Here is a 21,018-nt window from a genome sequence, read left to right as displayed (position 1 = left end):
AATGACGTTGTAAGTATTGCTATAAATAACATTAGGTATACGCGTTTGCGTTATGCCATTTACAGTCACTAGCTACTGTCCAGATCAATTTTTTTCCTTTTTACATGGTTTTTAGTAAAAATAATGTTATGATTTTTATATCCACTGTCAATGAAGTTTATATAGGTGCCACGCTTAAATCAACGTGTCTTTTTGCTCTTTCTTGTTCCTTGCCGGTTTTTTACCAATTTGGACACACGTTCATTTCTTTGTAATTTTGCTTTATCTTTTAATCATACATTTTACTGTGAGAAATTTTCGTTTACAAATCAATGTAATTTTTGCTGTTTCTTGTTCCATGCCTTTTGCCTTAGCTATTCGGGTGTCAGGTTTTGTGATTTTGGATATGCTTCTGAACACTACCTTAGAAATTTATTCTAAATTATGAATATATCACAATTATCATAATATAGCTCAAATAATATCATTATGCAATCAAAAATATTCTATTTTCATCATGTTTTGGCGTATTTCATTAGGATTAACATAGCTTTACTTCTTGGGTGTGTTCCATGTAATTAACAAATACCTCTTTTTTTATTAAAGAAGCAATAAGATCGATGCTTATGAAAAATTTGTGAAGGGTGGGACACATTTTTTCCATGAAAATGTAAAAAGGTCATTTTCAAAATTGTCGCTGGTGTCCCAGTATTTATAATAGCTCAACTAGAGTAAAACGAATATAGTTTCTAAATTTCTTAGGAAAAACTGGGTTTTGAATCGACAAGGAAAAAAAACTGAAAAGATGAGGCAAATTTCCTGACCAGATCATCGATAGCCTATTTTTCGTGATCGGGTATAAGTCAAGGGTACCAATTCGGAAAAACACCGGGATGAAGCAAGTATATTGTTCTATTCTCTGCATCATAATTCTAGCATGTAATTCTAGTATTTTAATTGTAGTGATTTCTAGTAAATAATCTAAGGATTTATGTGCTGATTTAGTGATTTGTTTCAAGAATCTAATGATTTTTTTCCACTGGGTGGCACCCTTGTGTGGGATTCGAACTACCTCAATTAAATAAAAGCACCTCTGATTTCTCAGAGTGAAATACTACAGCAAAGGGGTATTTTCTGCCATTTTGCGCAACAAAATATCAATTTTGCCCAAACAGAGTCGAAATACCAGGGAATGCAAATTCTATAATAGTCAATTGATTTGCCACGGTTAAAAACTCTGAAGTAGGAGGTTTTCAGCTCTCAATTTTTTAAAGCGAGGAAAATCCCTTTCGCATGGTTAGCGTGCAATCCATGGTTTATTATAATTAAATTTTCTGTCAAGGCTAGCAGGTTATCGCAAGCTCAAAGACAGGTATTTAATAGCTCAGTTGAAAGCCACTGCCTGTCTCCACTTGTCTATTATTAATTCGCCTTAATAACTCTATCGCAAAGTGCCATATGGCACCTTCAGGGTTGGAACGACTAGGAGCATAACAAGGGTACCATTACCATCTCCTTGGTCGTAAACCTTAAACCAGGGATTTAGAATCTTCCTACTTCATGCTCCCCCTCCCAGTCCCCTTAGTAAGCGAAAAATAAAAACAGGTTTAAAAAAAAAGCTACCCAATGAAAAGATGTCATAATTTATTTCCATTTTCATTTAAATAATTGCATCTTTTTTGCGCAAATTCTTTAAAATACCGGTAGCAATATATCCATTGGACTCTCTAATTATATTACAAAGTTGCAAACATTTCATGGGGCAGTTTAAAGAAGGTAGGAAGTTAATACTGTTTTTAATGTCCTATTTTAACAAAAAAAGCATAATGACTTCTTTAGATTCATCGTCTAAATTAAACAACGATTTTTTTTGTAACGTTTATTGTGTACTAGCTTACCTATCGCATGTTATTACGGTCTAAAAAGAAAGGAAGTTCAAGGAAAATTCCCACAAGATATCCCCACTGCAGAAAACACTCCTCCGCGGAAAATAATATCCGGAAATCCCCCCTTCACAAAAAATCCCCCGCTAAGTATTGACAGTGACCGTATTTTCAAATATAAAGTATTTAAAAAGTTTCCCAGTCCAGAAAAGTCCCCCATTTGCGAACTTCCCACATCCGGAAAATTCCCCTGGAGACAAATCTTCCCCTGCGGGAAATTCTTCCTCTGTGGAATTTCCTCTTTTCCAAGGAAAATCTCCGTCAAAATTTCCTCCCTGAAAAAAAAGCCTGCGTATTAACAATGATCATATTTTCAAATTTAAAAGTAAATACAAAAAAATCCCCCCATCCCGGAATTTCCCCTGTGAACTATTCTATCCCCTGTAGAAATTTTCTCTTCAGTGGAAATTTCCTCTTTCCCGTGGATAATCTCCCTCGAAAATTCCTCCTGAAAAATATTTCCCAATATAATAATAATAATAATGATTTATTTCTTACCCACAACAACACTATAAAAGTATTAAAATGTGGAATACAAACAATTAAATACACACAAAAAAAGCAAAACATACAAAAAATGAAAAGTAATGACAATAGAAATTTTTTACGTTAATACAAAAAATTAAATAAATACACAAAATAACGAACTATGAAAAAAAAATGAACATTAGATACACACAAAAAATGAAATTCAAAAAACACAAAGAGAAAAACAAATACACACACAAAGTCAACGAAAAAAACGGATAAGACGGTGGTGAGGGGATAGGCGCGCAGAAGCTGTACTGGAGAGTTGTCTGTGAACAATCTCCAACTTTAAAGTTATGTCAGGAACTGATAATTTTTTAACAAGAGTCCGGTTTTTTGTCCAAGGTGGAAGATACAGAAGAAATTTGCAAAATTTGAAATAATTTATCCGAATTCTTTTTAAATTACCATTATTAAGAAGGGGAAAAGACCTGAAGCATAAAGGACGGAATGATCACAGAAAGTTGAATAAAGTTTAGCCAGCGCACGTCTATTATAGTTCCCTCTATTTGCAACAATTTTTGCATAACCAATCTGAATCTTTTTACTTATATCACGAACAATACGCTGACGTAAGCTCGAAAGATTGTTAGTAATAGAGATACCAAGCCAATGAATACAATAAACAAGAGGGATAGTGAAGTTATTACAGTCAAAGGGAGTAGCAGTAATACAGTTATAGGGAAGAAACTCACATTTATCTATATTAATTGAAAGGCCAATATCAGAGAAAGCATCAGAAACTATAGAAACCATATTGGAAAGACCCTTTTTGGAACGGCTAATCAGATGCAAGTCGTCAGCATACGCAAGATAAGAAACATCCGCAAGACCAGAAAGGTATGTACCTGAAATCTTAGCCAGCATACTAGAAATACAAATCTTAAAAAGCGTAGGGGACAGAACACCACCCTGCCTAACACCTCTTCGCATTCTTATAATAGTGTCTGGTGCAGATCCTAATTGAAGAAACAAATTTGAATACCAAAACCTAAGAAGCATTATAATAGAGAGATTGACCCCAGAATTATACAAGGAAAAAAATGAGCTGACTATGGACCACACTATCAAACGCTTTCGAAAGATCCAAAGCACAAATATAAAGACCATTTCCCTTGGAAGAATTATCAGCCAATAGAGAAGACAGAATCTTATGCGCATGCTGACAACCCACCCCACTCCGAAAACCGAATTGGTTCTCATCCTCAATAATATTTTTAGTCAAAAATGGTAGTGGGATATACTCAAAAACCTTACTAATATTACAAGATACAGTAATAGGTCGATAGCAAGAACAATCAATCGGTGACATTCCCCTTTTTAAAATTGACGAAACAGTACCACACAGAAAACTCTCAGGTACGTATGTAGTACATAGACACATTTGAAAAAGAAGCTGAAAGTGAGATATAAGGGGGGGTGCATTCAATCGGCATATGCATCTTAGAAATACCATTCTTATCTATTGAATTAGATTTTAAACTTTTAACAGCATTAATCACTGAAGAAAAAGATATGGGCACTATATGGCGTTGCGAAAACATTGTACTAAAGAGGGGGGTAAGAAGGCGAGTATACACAGAATGCACTGAATAATTAATCACTGAAAAAATCGAAGAATAATGTTTATACCAAGCTGAAGTTGGAAGGCAATTACTTGTCATAGTTTCATCATTTATCTTGTCAGAATTGATCACTTTTCGCCAATCCTCCCTACTTACAGGGAATCCATACCGCGGTAATGTGCCGACCTCAGATAATTGGTTTTAGTTTTAAGTTTGATATCAGCGACACACCCAGAACTTGGCCGACCACATTCATTCCATATCTGGAGCCATAATTTTGCTTTATTTTTTATCGACTTTAAACAAGGGTCCATTGACCAGGTAGGTTTTTGTGTTCTTTTACGAATACGTTGTCGAGGCACAGCAGCTTCTTCTGCCCTTTTCATACACATCACAAGTTGGTTATAATAACAGTCAATATCGGCTTTACCATTCGTAGGTACCTGGCGCTGAAGAAGATGATATGGAACACGTATGGTAGAAAGAAGGGTTGTCAAGTTAGAGATGTAGTGCGGTATATTGGCTTTGCTCCAATTACTTTTTTCAAACCACTTCGATTTTTCTCGCGAGCAATTGGTTTCCGATAGATCAATATCCGTTGTAAATGTCGCTGAAATTGGCATGTGGTCAGTATCTTGCTCGTTAACATGAACAGAAGCAGAAGAAGAGATAATACCAGGCGAGCAAATAATATGGTCAATATCACTTGTGCTTCCAGAATGATGAACATATGAAAAATTGTGGGATTTGGGCACAACGCGGTATGAAGGAAAACACTCAAAAAGCAGTTCCCTTCTCACAGAAGATCGATTAATATCAGTATTTAGGTCCCCAATTATTATATACTGTAGAGAGTTTAACAGTACCTGATTCACAAGATTCTTAAGCAGACCACACGTCTTTCCGAATTTAGTTAAGGATCTGATCGAGTATCCTTCATATGGGAGATAAGAGTTTATAAATACAATACTGCCGACACGCACAGCCAAAAAAAATTCGTCGGAGTAGAAGAGTACTGGGGAGGGTAGATGAATGTCCCGTTTAAAGACACAGGCTAGTCCACCGGAAGGGCGACCGCCAGTAGCTTTTGCTGGACTCAGGAACGCAGTATGATGCTGACTTCGACGCAAAAAATTCAAACTTGAAGCAGTGAGAAGATGCTCCTGGAAACATACCAAATCGTAGGAACCGTACAACTCATCAATAACAAAATCCTTATCTTTGGTGCCATTTATATTGAACAAAATAACTGAGATTGATGCACTCATGGTTGGAAGGTGGATTTGCACTTTATTCGATTCTTAATAACGGGGCAGGAAAAGCTATAGGAAGGGTGTTTTTGGCCGCAATTTGCGCAATTGGGATCAGCAATGCATGGCTCATCTTTTGTTGATATGTGTGGCCCTCCACAACGAGCACATTTCGGGAGAACGCTGGGACAGGAGTACTGTAGATGGTCTAGTGATCGATATTTAAAACAGCATTTGGGTAGGTCCTTAAACTTGTAAACAGAAAAAATTTCATAGCCCACTCTGAGGCCATGCTTGAAAAACGTAGATTGCGCAAAAGAATCCAAAAACTCGATTTTCAGAGACTTAGATAGGCCCAATCTCTTAGCATCTATGATACCGTGTTGGCTTCCGAGCACCGTAATGTCAACGTCGGTAGGAATATTACGTGATATACCAAAAAACCGCTTGGAAACCACTTTTGTTGTAGTACCGAAGATTATATTCTGGATTGACGATCAGAAGTCCTCCGTAGCAGACTTGTCCATATTAATATACCACTTGTCATTGATGGGCTTTACGCTACGTACTAATTCATGTCCAGTAATTTGGGCTATAGCAGCTTTTCGCTTAAGAGGGTCAGATAAGGTGTCCGGAACCTTTGAGACGATAACTGTTGCATGCGAATCTAGCACTGAAGCAACTCTTGGGTAATTGGGGGAAGCTCAATTCATAATTGTCAAGTTTTGAAGACATTCCCAAAACAACTTGATGAAGCTCATTAAATTTTGAGAATAAAGAGGTGTAGGCGGTGGTAGGGAGGCAGGGTACTTCCGTAGGACGCTTTATGACCAATGTCGGAACATCAGTGTCAGTCTCGTCAAGAGATTTTAATAAAGTAATTATGTCGCTGAAATGGCTAACCAATGCATTAGTTCCCTTCCGAATAGGGCAATCTTCGTGACCCGGACAAAGCTGCCACAATAACGTCTTTGCCACCTTGACCGAATTAGAGTCAAAAAACTCCACTCCATGCCTTTTAATCACGTCATCCTCTGCTCCAATTAGCAAATTGCTCTGTACAAAATTCAATACCGGCGAATAAACAAGGACAGGATTATCGTCACTGGTAACAGGCATCACGCTGGTTCAATTTTTTTCTACAATTCATGCACAAATAGTTCCAGAGATTGTGAATAAGGTGAATAAAAGGAGCAGCAAAGATTTTTGTTCAGGTATCTCTAATTTCAGTCAGCATTAGAAGTATTAAGAACCTCCTTTAAAAGTATTAAAAGCAGTAACGGCCTCCGTTTATCTCAGTATTCCCGCTTTTCCTTCTTGCTATTATATTTATACGAGTGAAAAGTGGGTAGAAAGTAATCATAGTCTACACAACAGCGAACAGTGGCTAAAGAGCGGTGGATTTACATATTAACATTTTGGTTCCAGTGTAAAACGAATTACACGTAAACAAGTTTCTATCACAAACGAGCTAAAAAGCGAAAGTATTATTTTTTCTGCTACCGGGAAAAATTAAGTTCCTTACGACTAAAAATTAAAATATAGAATGTTTAAAAAAACTTTTCAAGAGTCAGGAAAGAAATAAAGAATGTTATGAAATATATTTTAGTTGCCCAACACTTTCAATTTTGGTACTAAAAAATTAAAGCTTTCTGGGTGGAAGGCCTTTTATTTTTACTTCCAAATACATTTGGAAAGAAATATATATTTTGAAGTTATTTTTTGAAGATTTTCATCTAAATAGGGGACTAATGGGCATGTCACCTCTAATAAGATGTATGATGATTAATAATGTGATTCCTCATGTATCTTTGACGGGGTAAATAGTTCTCATTACATAGTTTGAAAGGTTCAGAATTTAAAACTATTATTGGAAGTAGGACAATAGTTCAGCTAATCCATCTTTTGATTTACTGCATAGGCATATGTATTTTTATGACGTGTTCTGATCAATGAATGACACATAGACACAATAAATCAAGCACGCTTTGTAGTATTCAGAAAACTACCCCGATTTATTGAAAGATTTAAAAGATTTTGAAATAAAAAATGAAACAATTCAATTCTGATCACTTTCAAATGAAATGTCAACAAGATAAAGATAAGGTGCTGGCCAGGGACCAAAACACTGGCATAATTTTAACTTTGGTATAAAGTGCAGGGGCTGAGGGGGATTGCAGCATCCCTCATATTAGAGTATTCTACCAGTTTGTGTATACTAGTGAGGTTCATAAAGCCCCATCAGTGTCACAGAGAAAGAGGGACAGCTCAACCTTGCCCTTGCTCTATATGCTAAGGTTGGACGTGTGACTCACTGTCGTTAATTATTTTTTGTTCAGACGTGAACTCGGAAGAACTATCTTTAAATGATTTTAGTATATGAAACATTAGTTATCTACTTTGAATGAATGAATGAATGAACTTTATTGCCCGAGAAGGCACATCAATTAAACCAAATCGAGCAATTATTTTTTTTTTGTTTCGGTACCATCTAGGAAGCCGGAGGAGGAATTTGCAATATCTGAAATAAGCCGTACGTAGAGTATGTCAATCTTTCTTACGAAACAGATGAGCCATGTCTGATGAAAACAAAAGCACAGGGGCAATAAAGCAATAAGCGTTATAAATCATGCACAAACCGTTGCGGCTGTAACGGCTTTTTTTTATACGGCTATATAAATACCACAAATGGATATCCTAGTACCATATTAAACTAGAAATAAAGATGGCGTCATTATCGCTTCAAATTATGGCCTTCCTATCAGCAATCTGCTTTTGGCTAGTCATGGTCTTATGCTGTTACATTCACATGAAACCTCAGACTCAGCAGGTAATTTTATCAAACAGTTTTCGTTCAGCTTTTAGTTTACAAACCCTTTCTGCGCAGAAGATTCAGTTTTAAAGGATTTCATTACATGCGTCAAAGAGGCCACTGTTCTTGATATCCTAGTTAAGGGGGCGCGAGTTTCTGGGTATATGGTAATTAATGTCTTGATTCTAGCCAAATAACATGGCAGATTTATAAAAAGGTAAACCTGCTCTATGGCCGAAAAGAAATATCACCAAAGCCATCTAGCGATTGCTGACTTCTTTGAATAAAAACTGCTGCATACTTGTCTTTGCAAGTACTTTAAAATAAACACGAGGGTAAGAAGCAAAATTCTATTTCCAGAAGGCCTACTATCATATTACCAACTAGCCTGCTTGACTTACCAGGATTTTCCCAAGTTAACCTAGGCCTAATAATTCTTGACATTTAAAAAATCTTGATTAACAATAATTTATAGAGAACTTTCAGCTTTAATTCTATTGCATTGTAGATTAGTCTTATCAAAAATTTAATTTTCTTTGAAGTTTTCTGCTTTTTCAATAAAGTTGTCAAACGCTGCTCAAGGCAAGTCAGACGCAAGTAGTTTTTGTTGCACATCTTCCAACGTTAAATCACCAAAATCCGACTCTTATTAGTTCTACATTTTCTTTGATCGTAGCTTTTATACTTTACTGTATGACACTTTTGTCAGAGTGTTATTTCTTTATTTCTTCATCTTTTTTTTTTACCTCTGTTATAGTCTTTTGTATACAATATTATGTTCTGCTTATTATATACCAGCTTATCCGTCACTCGTTACTGCCATCTCGAAAGAAAGGACATTCAAGAAATATTCTTCCCCAAGGAAACTTCCCCCTGCATATTAGTAACATGTGCGTTTTTAAATTCAAAACTATTTAAAAAGTAACCCCTCACGGAAAAGTAACCCCACGCCGGGCCCCATCATGGCACGCGGCAGGCCTCTATATAAGGATTCTCATTGTCCCTTGTGTTTTAACCACAGACGGTTCTGGGTCAAGGCAGCTTTGCCACCAGTCCCCGCGGGTGGATTCTCATTGTCCCTTGTGTTCTAACCGCAGACAGTGCTGGGTCCCGGCGGCTTCGCCACCGGGACCAAGCATGGTATGCGGCAGGCTTCTATATATGGATTCTCATTGTCCCTTGTGTTCTAGCCACAGATAGTGCTGGGTCCCAGCGGCTTTACCACCGGTCCCCGCGGGCCCCAGCATGGCACGCGGCAGGCTTCTATATATGGATTCTCATTGTCCCTTGTGTTCTGAGTCCCGGCAACGCTATATAATTTTTGGATCGAATTGATGACGTAAATCGGTTTGGTTTTCTGTTTTAAGGTTTTCGAATTGCTTTAATCCATTGTCAGAATATATAGAAATATTTGTGCAATCACCAGTTTTCTACATTTTAAGCAATTTAATAATAATTTCTTTTTGACGTTATTTGACACTTTGACAAATTTTTTTTGAGCAGCAAAAAACTAAAAAAAAAAAAAAAAAAAAAGTAAAAATTACAAAAAAAAACTAAAAACTAAAAAAAAACTAAAAACTGAAAAAGAAAAAAGACTAAAAAAAGGAAAAAAACTGAAAAATAAAGGAGAAAAAGAAAACTAAAAACTGGGACACAGGGAATATAAATGACGACCGGGACACACAAAGAGAAATTACAGACTGGGACACTGGGACACAAATAACGACCGGGAGATATAAATGACGACCGAGATACTCAAATATAAATTACAGACCGGGACACCGGGACACAAATGACGACCGGGACACAGGGAATATAAATGACGACCGGGACGCTCAAAGAGAAATTACAGACTGGGACACTGGGACACAAATGACGACCGGGATACTGGGAATATAAATGACGACCGGGACACAGGGACAAAACTACAAGGGGGGTGCCGGGGACACAGGGGGATATATAAATTCACAGGTGGGACACAGGGACACAACTACAATGGCGCGTAACTAATATGGCGCATAACGACTTACGCGCGGGGGGGGATATATATATATATATATATATATATATATATATATATATATATATATATATATATATATATATATATTAACTGACGCTATACCTCTGGAAGCTAAAATATAGGTGTGCATTTGACAACATGGTTAGATCAGTCGAAATAATCTCCGCCTCTTGAGATTGATGAAAACAAACTGTCTCTGTCATCAATTACTCCGAACCAAACGAAAGAAAGCCAGATTCACGATGAACTGTCATATAAGTCGGTAATTTCTTCCCAGTCCTGCTGGAAAATAATGTAAAATAGGCTAAAAAGAACTGTGATGGGGGCGGAGTGAAAAAGTTTGGCTCCTGCGTTCCTTCTCATGGTCTTGGGTATGTAGGGGCTTATGAGAACAGACTCTTGAAATTTGAAGTATCTGAAGGTGGCTTATGAGAACAGACTCTTGAAATTTGAAGCATCTGAAGGTGGCTTATAAGAAGGATCAGGAACCATTTATAAACTTGAAGCCCATTACTGTGATTGATTTAGGGGTGTGAGAGGTCGAAAAATTTAGATTAGGCCCAAGACAGGCACAATAATGGGAGGAATAGGAACCGTCTCTGAATTCTTGAATTTCCTTAATACAATCTTGAGTCTGCTGCTCATTAGGGCCTCCCCCATTTAACTTGGCGCTGCCCCAAGTGGCGGATAGGAGAACTCCCAACAAATATGTAAGGTACATCTATAGGAGGCACAGACCAAGAGATGACCTTGTCCCAAGCGGTCCAAAATAGAAACTGAGAAAACCTCACCCGGGGGACTGTAAATAATCAGCAGGACACAACAGCGTATGGACACGTCCCGTAAGCTAAAAACCTTCTCCTTGTAAATGGGTTAAATTGCATGGTGACGAAGAACAACATTGTGAGAAGATCATCAATAGGAGTACAATTACAGCAGAGCATAAGATCTAAATCTATGGACAACGTTCTCTGCAAAGTTTTCGGGCTGATAAACCTTCCCCTAGCTTATTCGTTTGGTATGGGCTGCCTCCCCTTAGGGGCATAATATTTGTAGGCATGAACACATAATGAGTTGGAGGTAATAGGTTTGAGATTGTCTGGGCAGGATTTCCACTTTGTTGATCGAAGAGCATCGCCTAAAAACCATGTTGTGACTAAGATGGGCCCAGGATTGCACAAAGCCTCTATTCCACTGAAAGTCCCAGGTGCTTCTTGCTATCCGATTCTAAGCCTGCTTGAGCGCTTCGATGTAGACCAGAGAAGATGTGTTGGTCCCCTTCCTGCACTGGTTCTGGGACCAATGCTTTTCCATAGGGCAAAATAATTTCATTGATTAAAAGAATATTAAAATTGCAATTTGGTTTCCATGAAGTGTTCTCTGATACGCTGAGTTTGATGTTACGATTTGCATTATAATACCTTGACATTTGGGATGTCCCCCCCCCTTCTCGGAAATCATGGAAATTTTCTCAGGTTCATAGCTTTTGATAGGTAACATTAAACTTGAGGAATTTTATTTATTTGGAATCAAAATTAAAGCCTATTTTTTTATGCATTTATTTTTTTCAAGATTGATTTTTTAGAGTTTCGGTTACTATTGGGCTGAGTCGATCCTTGCTTGCAGCTCGTTACCCCAAACTGTTTGAACTGGAGCTGAGAATAACCATGAAGCATCCAACATAATTAAGTGAACAAATCAAAAAGTGGTCACGGGAGGGGGGAAGCCAACCGAGCAAGTATGAAATATTGATACAGGATATGTTTTTTTTTTTGGGGGGGGGGGGGTGTTGAATTTGTAGAAAAGAACACAAAATACAAGTTGGTAATCCGAAAAATAATAGAGCTATCGATAAACTGCTCTAAAGTTTCATAAGGTATTGTTTGGGCCTGGAGGCCGGCCTTCCAATAATCCCCTACCTCTTCAAGGGCTTACGATTGAAAGTAAGGAAACGGATTGGAGATGGAAGTCAAGTTCGTCTAAGAGAAAAATAAAAAAAACCATCTAGCCTTACTTAACAAGGACATAATCTTAAAACTTGTCTTAGTTTATCTTAATGTCGTTTTTGTTCTTTTTGCTTCACGTACTTTATAATTAGCCTAGGTTTTGTATGTAAAGCCCCGTTGGCGGTAACAGTTTTCTGCTCTTGATTTTTTCGCCGCCTCTAGATTTTTCAAAATAGTTTTATAGTGTTTTCATTTGAAACCAGTTTTTTTGGATGGGAGGGGTTGTCCTACGTTGGAGGATCTTTTCATGGAGGAATTTTTCATAGGGTATAAAGTTTTCCATGGAGGGGGGCTGGATTTTCCAGTGTTTTTTGAAAAACCATCTAGAGTTTTAAAAAGTTTCAAAAAAAGCAATCTTCGTGATTTTTGCATTACATGGGACGTAGAAAACAAAACATGTTTTGCCAGCACCAATAATTACATTTGCATATACTATTTCATTCCTCTGAGAAAAACTCCGATAAAACGAAAATCACCTAGGTACTGTGTGTCAAGACCTCGGGGGTGCTAATTAAGGGTGCAAGGGGGGAGGGCGGCTGTCTGCTTTAGATTGGTTTTTGATTTCTCTAGATTTTAAAAAATACCTTTTCTTGTATTTGCATCAAAAATGTGGAAAAACCATAAAATAGCCCACCTAGGTATTGTAAAATACTTATTTTTGGATCTTCATTTAAAAAAAAAAGAAAAAATCCTTATCTCGCAGCTATATTATCATGAATTCGCCCCCCCCCTCTGTCTAGCCCCTAATTTCTATATAACCTAATAAATGATAGTATAGAAAGAAAATATCCCGCCTACTTTCAATTCATTCTTAGGTTAAATCCGAATAAACTTAAACCTTAAATGATATTCAAATTTCAATTGATTAAAACTCCTTATTTTGAAGTTTCTAATTATGCACGATAACCTTGCACTATCAACGGGACATTTTTTTTCTCAATTTTCATGAGGCAAACTACTAATTCCTTTCTTGTGACAAAGTCAGCTTAGGAGGTAGAAAATAATTGCCCAATTCAGCAGTGCTTGGGTAGAAAACTTTAAAAATGTTTATTTCTGAAATTTTAACAGCGACTCATAGAATTTGTATTATGACTGCAATTAAACCCCATTGTGCAGCACCATACTTTTCCCTCTTATGAGTTTCCTGTACTCTTTGGGCTATACAGGATGTCAATCTACGAAAATACACGGAGGTCCGTACATTTTATTACAATTTAAAGACACAAAAAAGATATTTTTCAAAAACTAAATGAGGGGCATTGTTTTATTTCCCCGCTAAATAATAATTTTTAAAATTCTGGGGGCATTTCCTGCCGAATTTTTCATATATTTAATATAAACAGACCCCCCAAGATTAAAAAAAAAAATTGGGTTGTATTCTCAATTAAAAAAAAAAAAAAAATATCCCGGTCCCCTGTATTTTGGTTGATTGGCATTATTTTCTGAGTCGAAATCACAAGAGACGGGATTTGATGCACATTTCTTTACATCTTGAGCATAGACTACATAATTGTATGAGCTTCATTTGACCAAATTGAATGACCTTAAATGTATGACCATTTGTGACCCAAAATGTATAACCAAATGAATAACCTTCTATCGGGTATTCCAAATCTCGGAGAGATATCATTCTGAAAAGAGGGCTAATAATGATTTGACATTGTTGTCAAATTTGACAACTTTCCCAAAGTTGTGAAATATTTCCCAAATGGATGTATATTCTGGTAAAAAAAAAAAAAAAAATCGCTTTTCACTAAAGTAGTGCTGTTTCTCTTTTTTTTCTTCTTTTTTTTCGTAGTAGTGCCAAGTATGGGATTTTTAGTTCATATGAGTATCGTGCTTTTACTCCAAGTTATTTTGTATGAATGTTTCATATGAATTGTTTTCGTTTTCATTATATCTGATGCTTACTGCCCGCTTAAAAAGAGGTCTACAAAGTGTCTTTTCGTCAGTATTACAGCTGGTAAAAAATAATTGATTTCTAGTTTTTGAGATTTCAAGATGGAAACATTCTATCTAAAATAAAATGTTTTGAATGTTCAGGGGAGACATTCAAAGACCAAAAAGTTGGCAACCCTAAATTTAATAAATATTAAAAAATAAACATAAAAAATAACTAAGAACTACTGGCGCGTCGTCAAATGATTGTGTTATGAAACCTAACAAAGAATTAAATAAAAAAAACGATTTTTTTAAATGAAAGTAAGGAGCGACATTAAAACTTAAAAATGAACAGAAATTACTTCGTATATGAAAGGGGCTGGTTCCTCCCGAACGCCTCGCTCTTTACGCTAAAGTTTGACTCTTTCTCTCAACTCTTCTTTTTAAAACAGTAAAAACTTTAGCGTAAAGAGCGGGGCGTTGAGGAGGAAGCAGCCCCTTTCATATACGAAGTAATTTCTGTTCGTTTTAGGTTTTAATGTCGCTCCTTAATTTCATTTAAAAAAAACTTGTTTTTTTTATTTAATTTCTGAACGTTTTTGAATTAATGCATGTTTGATTTTGGCTCTCCGTACATAAATTATTAAAATGAATTTTGCATATTAATTCTTTTTTTGGCTAAATGGCTTTCTCTTAGTTTTGATCAGACGATTTTGAGAAATAAGGGGTGGGGAAGGAGGTCTTGTTGCCCTCCAATTTTTCGGTTACTGAAAAAGGCAGCTAGAAATTTTAATTTTTAACGAATGTTTTTATTAGTAAAAAATATACATAACTTAAGAATTAACTTACGTAATAAACTTTTATATTCTTATATTTTAGATTATATATTTGAGGGGGTTTGTCCCCTCGTTAATCCCTCGCTCTTCACACTAAATCTTAAGTTTTGTCCCAATTCTTTAAGAATGACCCCTGAATCAGAAAGGCCATAGAATAAATAATTGAAATTACTAAAAATACTTTAGCATAAAGAGCGAAGCATTTATCTCCTCCTAAATACCTCGTTCTTTATGCTAAAGTATTTTTAGAACCCCTCATATGCGTAATAATCTCTGTTCGTTTTAAGTTTTAATGCTTCTCCTTACTTTCAATTGAAAAAACTTTTTCATGTTTATATTTTCATTTTTTTTTAATAGTAATGCTAGAAAATCCTGTGCTCTTTTCATTGAATTTCTCTTCCCCCATGAAATATTCCTCCAAGGAAAGATCCTCCCACATAGCCCCCTCCCCTCAACCCCACACCCAAACCAAAAAAATCCCCCTGAAAACGCCGGTACACTTCCCAATAATTATTACTGTAACTTGCAGCCCCTCCCCCAGGGACTGTGGGGGGGGGGGCAATTCATCCCCAAGGACATAGTTGTTGTGGTTTTTGACTATGCGGAACAAAATGGCTATCTCAAAATTTTGATCCGTTGACTTTGGGAAAAAATGAGCGTGGGAGGGGGCTAAAAGGTGCCCTCCAATTTTTTTGGTCACTTAAAAAGGGCACTAGAACTTTTCATTTACACTAGAATGAGCCCTCTTGCAACACTCTAGGACCACTTGGTCGATACGATGACCCCTGGGAAAAAAACAAACAAACAGACAAACAAATAAACACGCACCCATGAAGACGATTTGTCTTCTGGCAAAAAATACGAAATGCCACATTTTTGTAGATTGGACCTTGAAATTTGTTCTAAAGGGTTCTCTGATACGCTGAATGCGATGGTGTGATTTTCGTTAAGATCACATGACTTTCAGGGGGTGTTTTCCCCTATTTTCCAAAGTAAGGCAAATTTTCTCAGGCTCGTAACTTTTGATGACAAAGACTAAATTTAATGAAACTTATATATTTAAAATCAGCATAAAAATATGATTCTTTTGATATATCGTTTAGCATCGAAATTCCGTTTTTTTAGAGTTTTGTTTACTATTGAGCCGGGTCGCTCCTTACTTGGAGCTGTTTGATAAGGCATTTAAAAGTTGAATCATGAAGAAACTCGTCTATTTTTTATTATGCTTACGTCTAAATTCAACACCTTGTGTTGTCTCATTCACGAGATCTTGCTTTTTATTGTTACACCTTCTCAAATTCATGAAACGACCTTTTTGCTAGTTACGCAAATAAATATATCAACCATAGTTTGAATTTGATGTATATATTTTTCTGTGATGCATTCGCATCCGGTGTTACAATCCAGCTTGAATAACGAAGATTTTTTTTCTTTTTATGGCACTTGGTATTAACGAAGTGACATATAGCAATCGTAAATTCTGTCGGTCTGTCTGTCGGTCCCGGTTTTGCTACTTTAGGCACTTCCGGGTAAGCTAGGACGATGAAATTTGGAAAGCGTATCAGGAACCGGACCAGATTAAATTAGAAATAGCCGTTTTCCCTATTTGACCGCCTGGGGGGGGAGCGGGGGGACGGTTAATTCGGAAAAATAGAAAAAATGAAGTATTTTTATCTTATGAGTGGATGATAGGATCTTAAAAAAATTTGATGTTTGGAATGATATTGTGTCTCAGAGATCGTATTTTAAATCCCGACCGGATCTGATGACATTGGGGGAGTTGGAGGGGGGAAAACTAAAATCTTGGAAAACACTTAGAGTGGAGGGATCGGGATGAAACCTGTTGGGAAAAATAAGCACAAGTCCCAGATACATGATTGACATAATCGGAACGGATCCACTCTCTTTGGGGTAGTTGGGGGGGGGTAATTCTGAAAAATTAGAAAAAATGAGGTATTTTTAATCCTCATCGGATCTCAATGAAATTTGATGTTTAGAAGGATTTCGTGTCTTACAGCTCTTATTTTAAATCCCAACTGGATCTGGTGACATTGGGGGGAAGGGAGTTGGGAGGGGGAAACCTAAAACTTGGAAAACACTTAGAGTGGAGGGATCGGGATGAAACTTGGTGGGAAAAATAAGCACAAGTCCTAGATACATGATTGACATAACCGGAACGGGTCAGCTCTCTTTGGGGTAGTTTGGGCAGGGGTTAATTCTGAAAAATTAGAAAAAATGAGGTATTTTTAACTTACGAACGGGTGATCAGATCTCAATGAAATTTGATATTTAGAAGGATATCGTGTCTCAAAGCTCTTATTTTAAATCCTGACCGGATCTGGTGACATTTGGGGAAGTTTGGGGTGGCGGAACCTAAAATCATGGAAAAAGCTTAGATTGGAGGGATCGGGATGAAACTTGGTGGGAAAAATAAGCAGAAGTCTTACATACGTAATTTACGTAGTTGGAACGGATCCGCTATATTGGAGGGGGGGGGTTAGTTCTGAAAAATAAGAAAAAATTACGTATTTTAAACTTAAGAAGGAGTGATCGGATATTCATGAAACTTCATATTTAGAAGGACCTCGTAACTTAGATCTCTTATTGTAAATCTCAACCGGATCAAGCCTAATTGGGGGGGGGGGCAGTTGGGGGACCGGAAATCTTAGAAAATACTTAAAGCGGTGAGATCAGGATGAAACTGGATGGGAAGAATAGAATCCTGTCTAAGATACGTGACTGACGTAACTGGACCGGATCTGCTCTCTTTGGTGGAATTGGGGGGGGGGGTAATTTTGAAAATTGAGGTATTTGTAACTTACGAAAGGGTGACTAGATCTTAATGAAATTTGATATTTAGAAGGATCTGGTGCTTTAAAGTTCTAATTTTAAATTCTGGCCAGATCCTGTGACATTGGGGGGAGTTGGAGGGGGAAACGGGAATTCTTGGAAAAAATGAAAATTGGGGTATTTTTATCTTACGAATAGATGATCGGATCTTAATGAAATTTGATTTTAAGAAGGAATTCATGTCTTAGAGCTCTTATTTCAAATCTCGAACAGATCTTTTGACATTGGGGGGGGGGCTGGAGGGAGAAATCTTAGAAAAACGCTTGGAGTGGAGGAATCGGGATGAAGCTTTGTAGATAGAATAAACAAATGTCCTAGATACATGATTGACAGAATCGTACTGGATTCGCTCTCTTTGGAGGAGTTGGGGGGAGGGGTTCGGTGATTTGGCGAATTTGGTGCTTCTGGACGTGCTAGGACAATGAAAATTGGTAGGTGTGTCAGGGAGCTGCACAATTTGACTTGATAAAGTCGTTATCCAGATTCGACCATCTGGGGGGATAAAGGGAGAGGAAAAATTAGAAAAAATTAGGTATTTATAACTTACGAGTGGGTGATCGGATCTTAATGAATTTTGATATTTAGAAGGACATCGTGACTCAGAGCTCTTATTTTAAATCCTGACCGGCATTAAGGCTCTTATTTTCCTTTTTAAATCAATCTATTGATTCATAGAATTTTGTTTGAGCCAATACCATATGATCTCTTGGCTCTTAGCTCTTTTTGCCTCGTCACAAGTGCCATATGAGCTCTTAGCTCTTGTTTTGTTGTTGTTGAAGTACGAAGTGAAGACACAGTAACTAAAATCAATAAGCCATATGTTAATTAGACGGTACTTGTTAGATATCCCGACCCCGCCCAAGAGGAGAAATTGAGTTAATTTAACGAAATATGCCAACAAAACTATGAAAATTTCATACTTTAGAAACAAAATTATGGAAAGCAGGGCGCACAGAACGCATTATGTGAAATACATTACCTGACCATCTCTATATATATATATATATATGTCAAGCAGTTCGTGGTAACGAACTGTAGTAAGGAGCGACCCGGCTCAATAGTAAACGAAACTCTAAAAAAAAGAATTTTGGTTTTTCTCTTTTTTATTCTAAGTCCTTTGTGATTCAGGGGTCATTCTTAAAAAATCGGGACAAAATTTAAGCTATAGTGTTAAGAGCAAGGTATTAACAAGGGGACAAACCCCCTCTTATACATAATAAAAACATACGTATATAGAATTTCGTTACGTAATTTAATTCTTAAGTTACACATATTTTTTACTAATTAAAGCGTTCGTTAGAAATTAAAAGTTTAGTTGCCTTTTTAAGTAACTGAAAAATTGGAGGGGCAACTAGGCCTCCTCCCCCACCAAAAAAAAGAAATAATATGCAAATTTCATTTTAATTATTTATGTGCGGAAAGCCAAAATCAAACATGCATTATTTCAAAAACGTTCAGAAATTAAATAAAAAAAAACTAGTTTTTTTACTGTTTAATAAAGTAGAATTGAGAGAAAGAGTCAAAGTTTGACGTGAAGATTGAGCCGTTGAGAAAGGGAATAGCCCCTTTCATACACAGAGTAATTTCTGTACATTTTAAGTTCTAGTGTCGCTCTTTACTTTCAGTTAAAAAGACTAGTTTTTTTTTATTTAATTTGGAACAAAATTCAAACTTTAGCGTAAAAAGCGAGGTATGGGCGTGGGGACAAACCCCCTCATATACGTAATAGTTTTTGTTTGTTTTAATGTTGTTCCTTAATTTCAGTTGAAAAAACTTTTTTTTATTTATTGCTTGGTAGAGCCATTTTGTACAGTACTTCCATCACTCGCTTAAAATTCACTATTTCAATTTGACTTTAAGCAGTGTCTGCTATAAGTGATACTTGATTTAGTCTGTCATTTACAAATGAACCGTAACATTATGACAGCTTATAAATTAAAGAATTTAATTGATTGGAACTCCATAATTCAAGTCGCCAGCTTTCTAAAGCACCAACCCCGATTTTGTTGCTTCCTCAAGTAGCGAAACAAAATGATTGAAAATTATGCCCAAGCCCTATTGACAAATTATGCCCAAGCCCTATTTGAAAATTATGCCAAAACTGTGCCCTATTGACAGAGGAAAATATTAAAGCATTCAAAACCTTAAATGCTTTTTGGTAAATGATGCGTTTTAGGATATTTTGTCGGTTTCAAAAAGTCACAAAATCTTAATTCCTGAAGAGTTTTTTTTTCTTTTGAAAAAATAGATGACTATCCAAACAAAAGTAATTTTGCAAGGTTTAGTGCCGATACGGCGTTCCTGAGAAAATTATCAAAGCTAAAGAGATTTACAATTATCAATTACTCCAAAACCTTTTTTTGGAACAAAGCCAGTTTAACACTAGCTTATAAGCTACCAAAGGTTAGGCTTCATAAAAAACAATTTTTTTTTTTAAGTGAAAGTAAGGACCTACATTAAAACTTAAAACGACAGAAATTACTCCGTATATAAAAGGGGCTGTTCCATCTTCAACACCCCGCTCTTTGCACTAAAGTTTGACTCTTTCTCTAAACTCTACTATTTAAAACAGAACAAATTTCTTATCCATGTAGCAGAGAGGGATGGGGCTCTTCCCTCTTTTGTGCCTTGTCTTGCAAGAATTGGAGAATTTAGATAAAGACTAATAAAGAAAATTCAGCTCATTATAGAAGTTAATCTTCTTCCTCTTCTAGACATCACATCGGATTTTATTATTCCAGGTTTTTGGATAAAATATAGATCCTGGTTTGGTCGAGATTTAGCGAATTTTTGTTAATTTTAGTCAAATTTTAGAAAAATGAATGAAAATAATGTTAGTTATTCTTCCAAGCCTTTATAATTTACTATTTTTTTTACTCCAGCTCTTTGTTACTCCACCTTTTTAGATAAAGCATATTTTCTGCTTCTGTTAGGATTTAGTGACTTCTAGTAGATTTTTGAAAATTGTATCAGCAAAAACTAATAAATTTCTCAAGAATTTCTAATCAATGCTGATCACTGCTTTTCCAATTTCAATAATTGTCCTAAAAAGATAAGTATCATTACGTTTTAAAATTAATGCTGTTTTGAAGTGCGATGTGTCTTTTCAAAATCCGTTACATGAAGAAGGGAAGAAAATTTCCACGTTTTTGGCGACTCGAAAGTTTTATGCACTCAAGTGTAAATATTAATAAAGGTATAAATCGTCTATAAAAGAAATTCTTTGAAACTTTCTTCGTGCATATTTTGATATTTTTTTTTTCAGATTTGTAATAAATCAGAAACAATCAAAAGTATTTTGCCAGGGCATTGATATTTTTTTGTTTTCCGGCTTGTTTTCATAAA

At 36.3% G+C, this 21,018-nt stretch overlaps 1 long non-coding RNA gene across 1 annotated transcript in view; it reads left to right on the top strand.

The window, feature by feature from the left end:
* Positions 1 to 21,018, top strand: part of LOC136030348 (uncharacterized) — a 361,960-nt gene that overhangs the window by 309,543 nt on the left and 31,399 nt on the right. The gene's annotated exons all lie outside the window — the stretch shown is intronic.

Source organism: Artemia franciscana, chromosome 8, assembly GCF_032884065.1.
Source record: "Artemia franciscana chromosome 8, ASM3288406v1, whole genome shotgun sequence".
Lineage (NCBI taxonomy): Eukaryota > Metazoa > Arthropoda > Branchiopoda > Anostraca > Artemiidae > Artemia > Artemia franciscana.
This window is presented reverse-complemented; position numbering and strand designations above follow the sequence as displayed.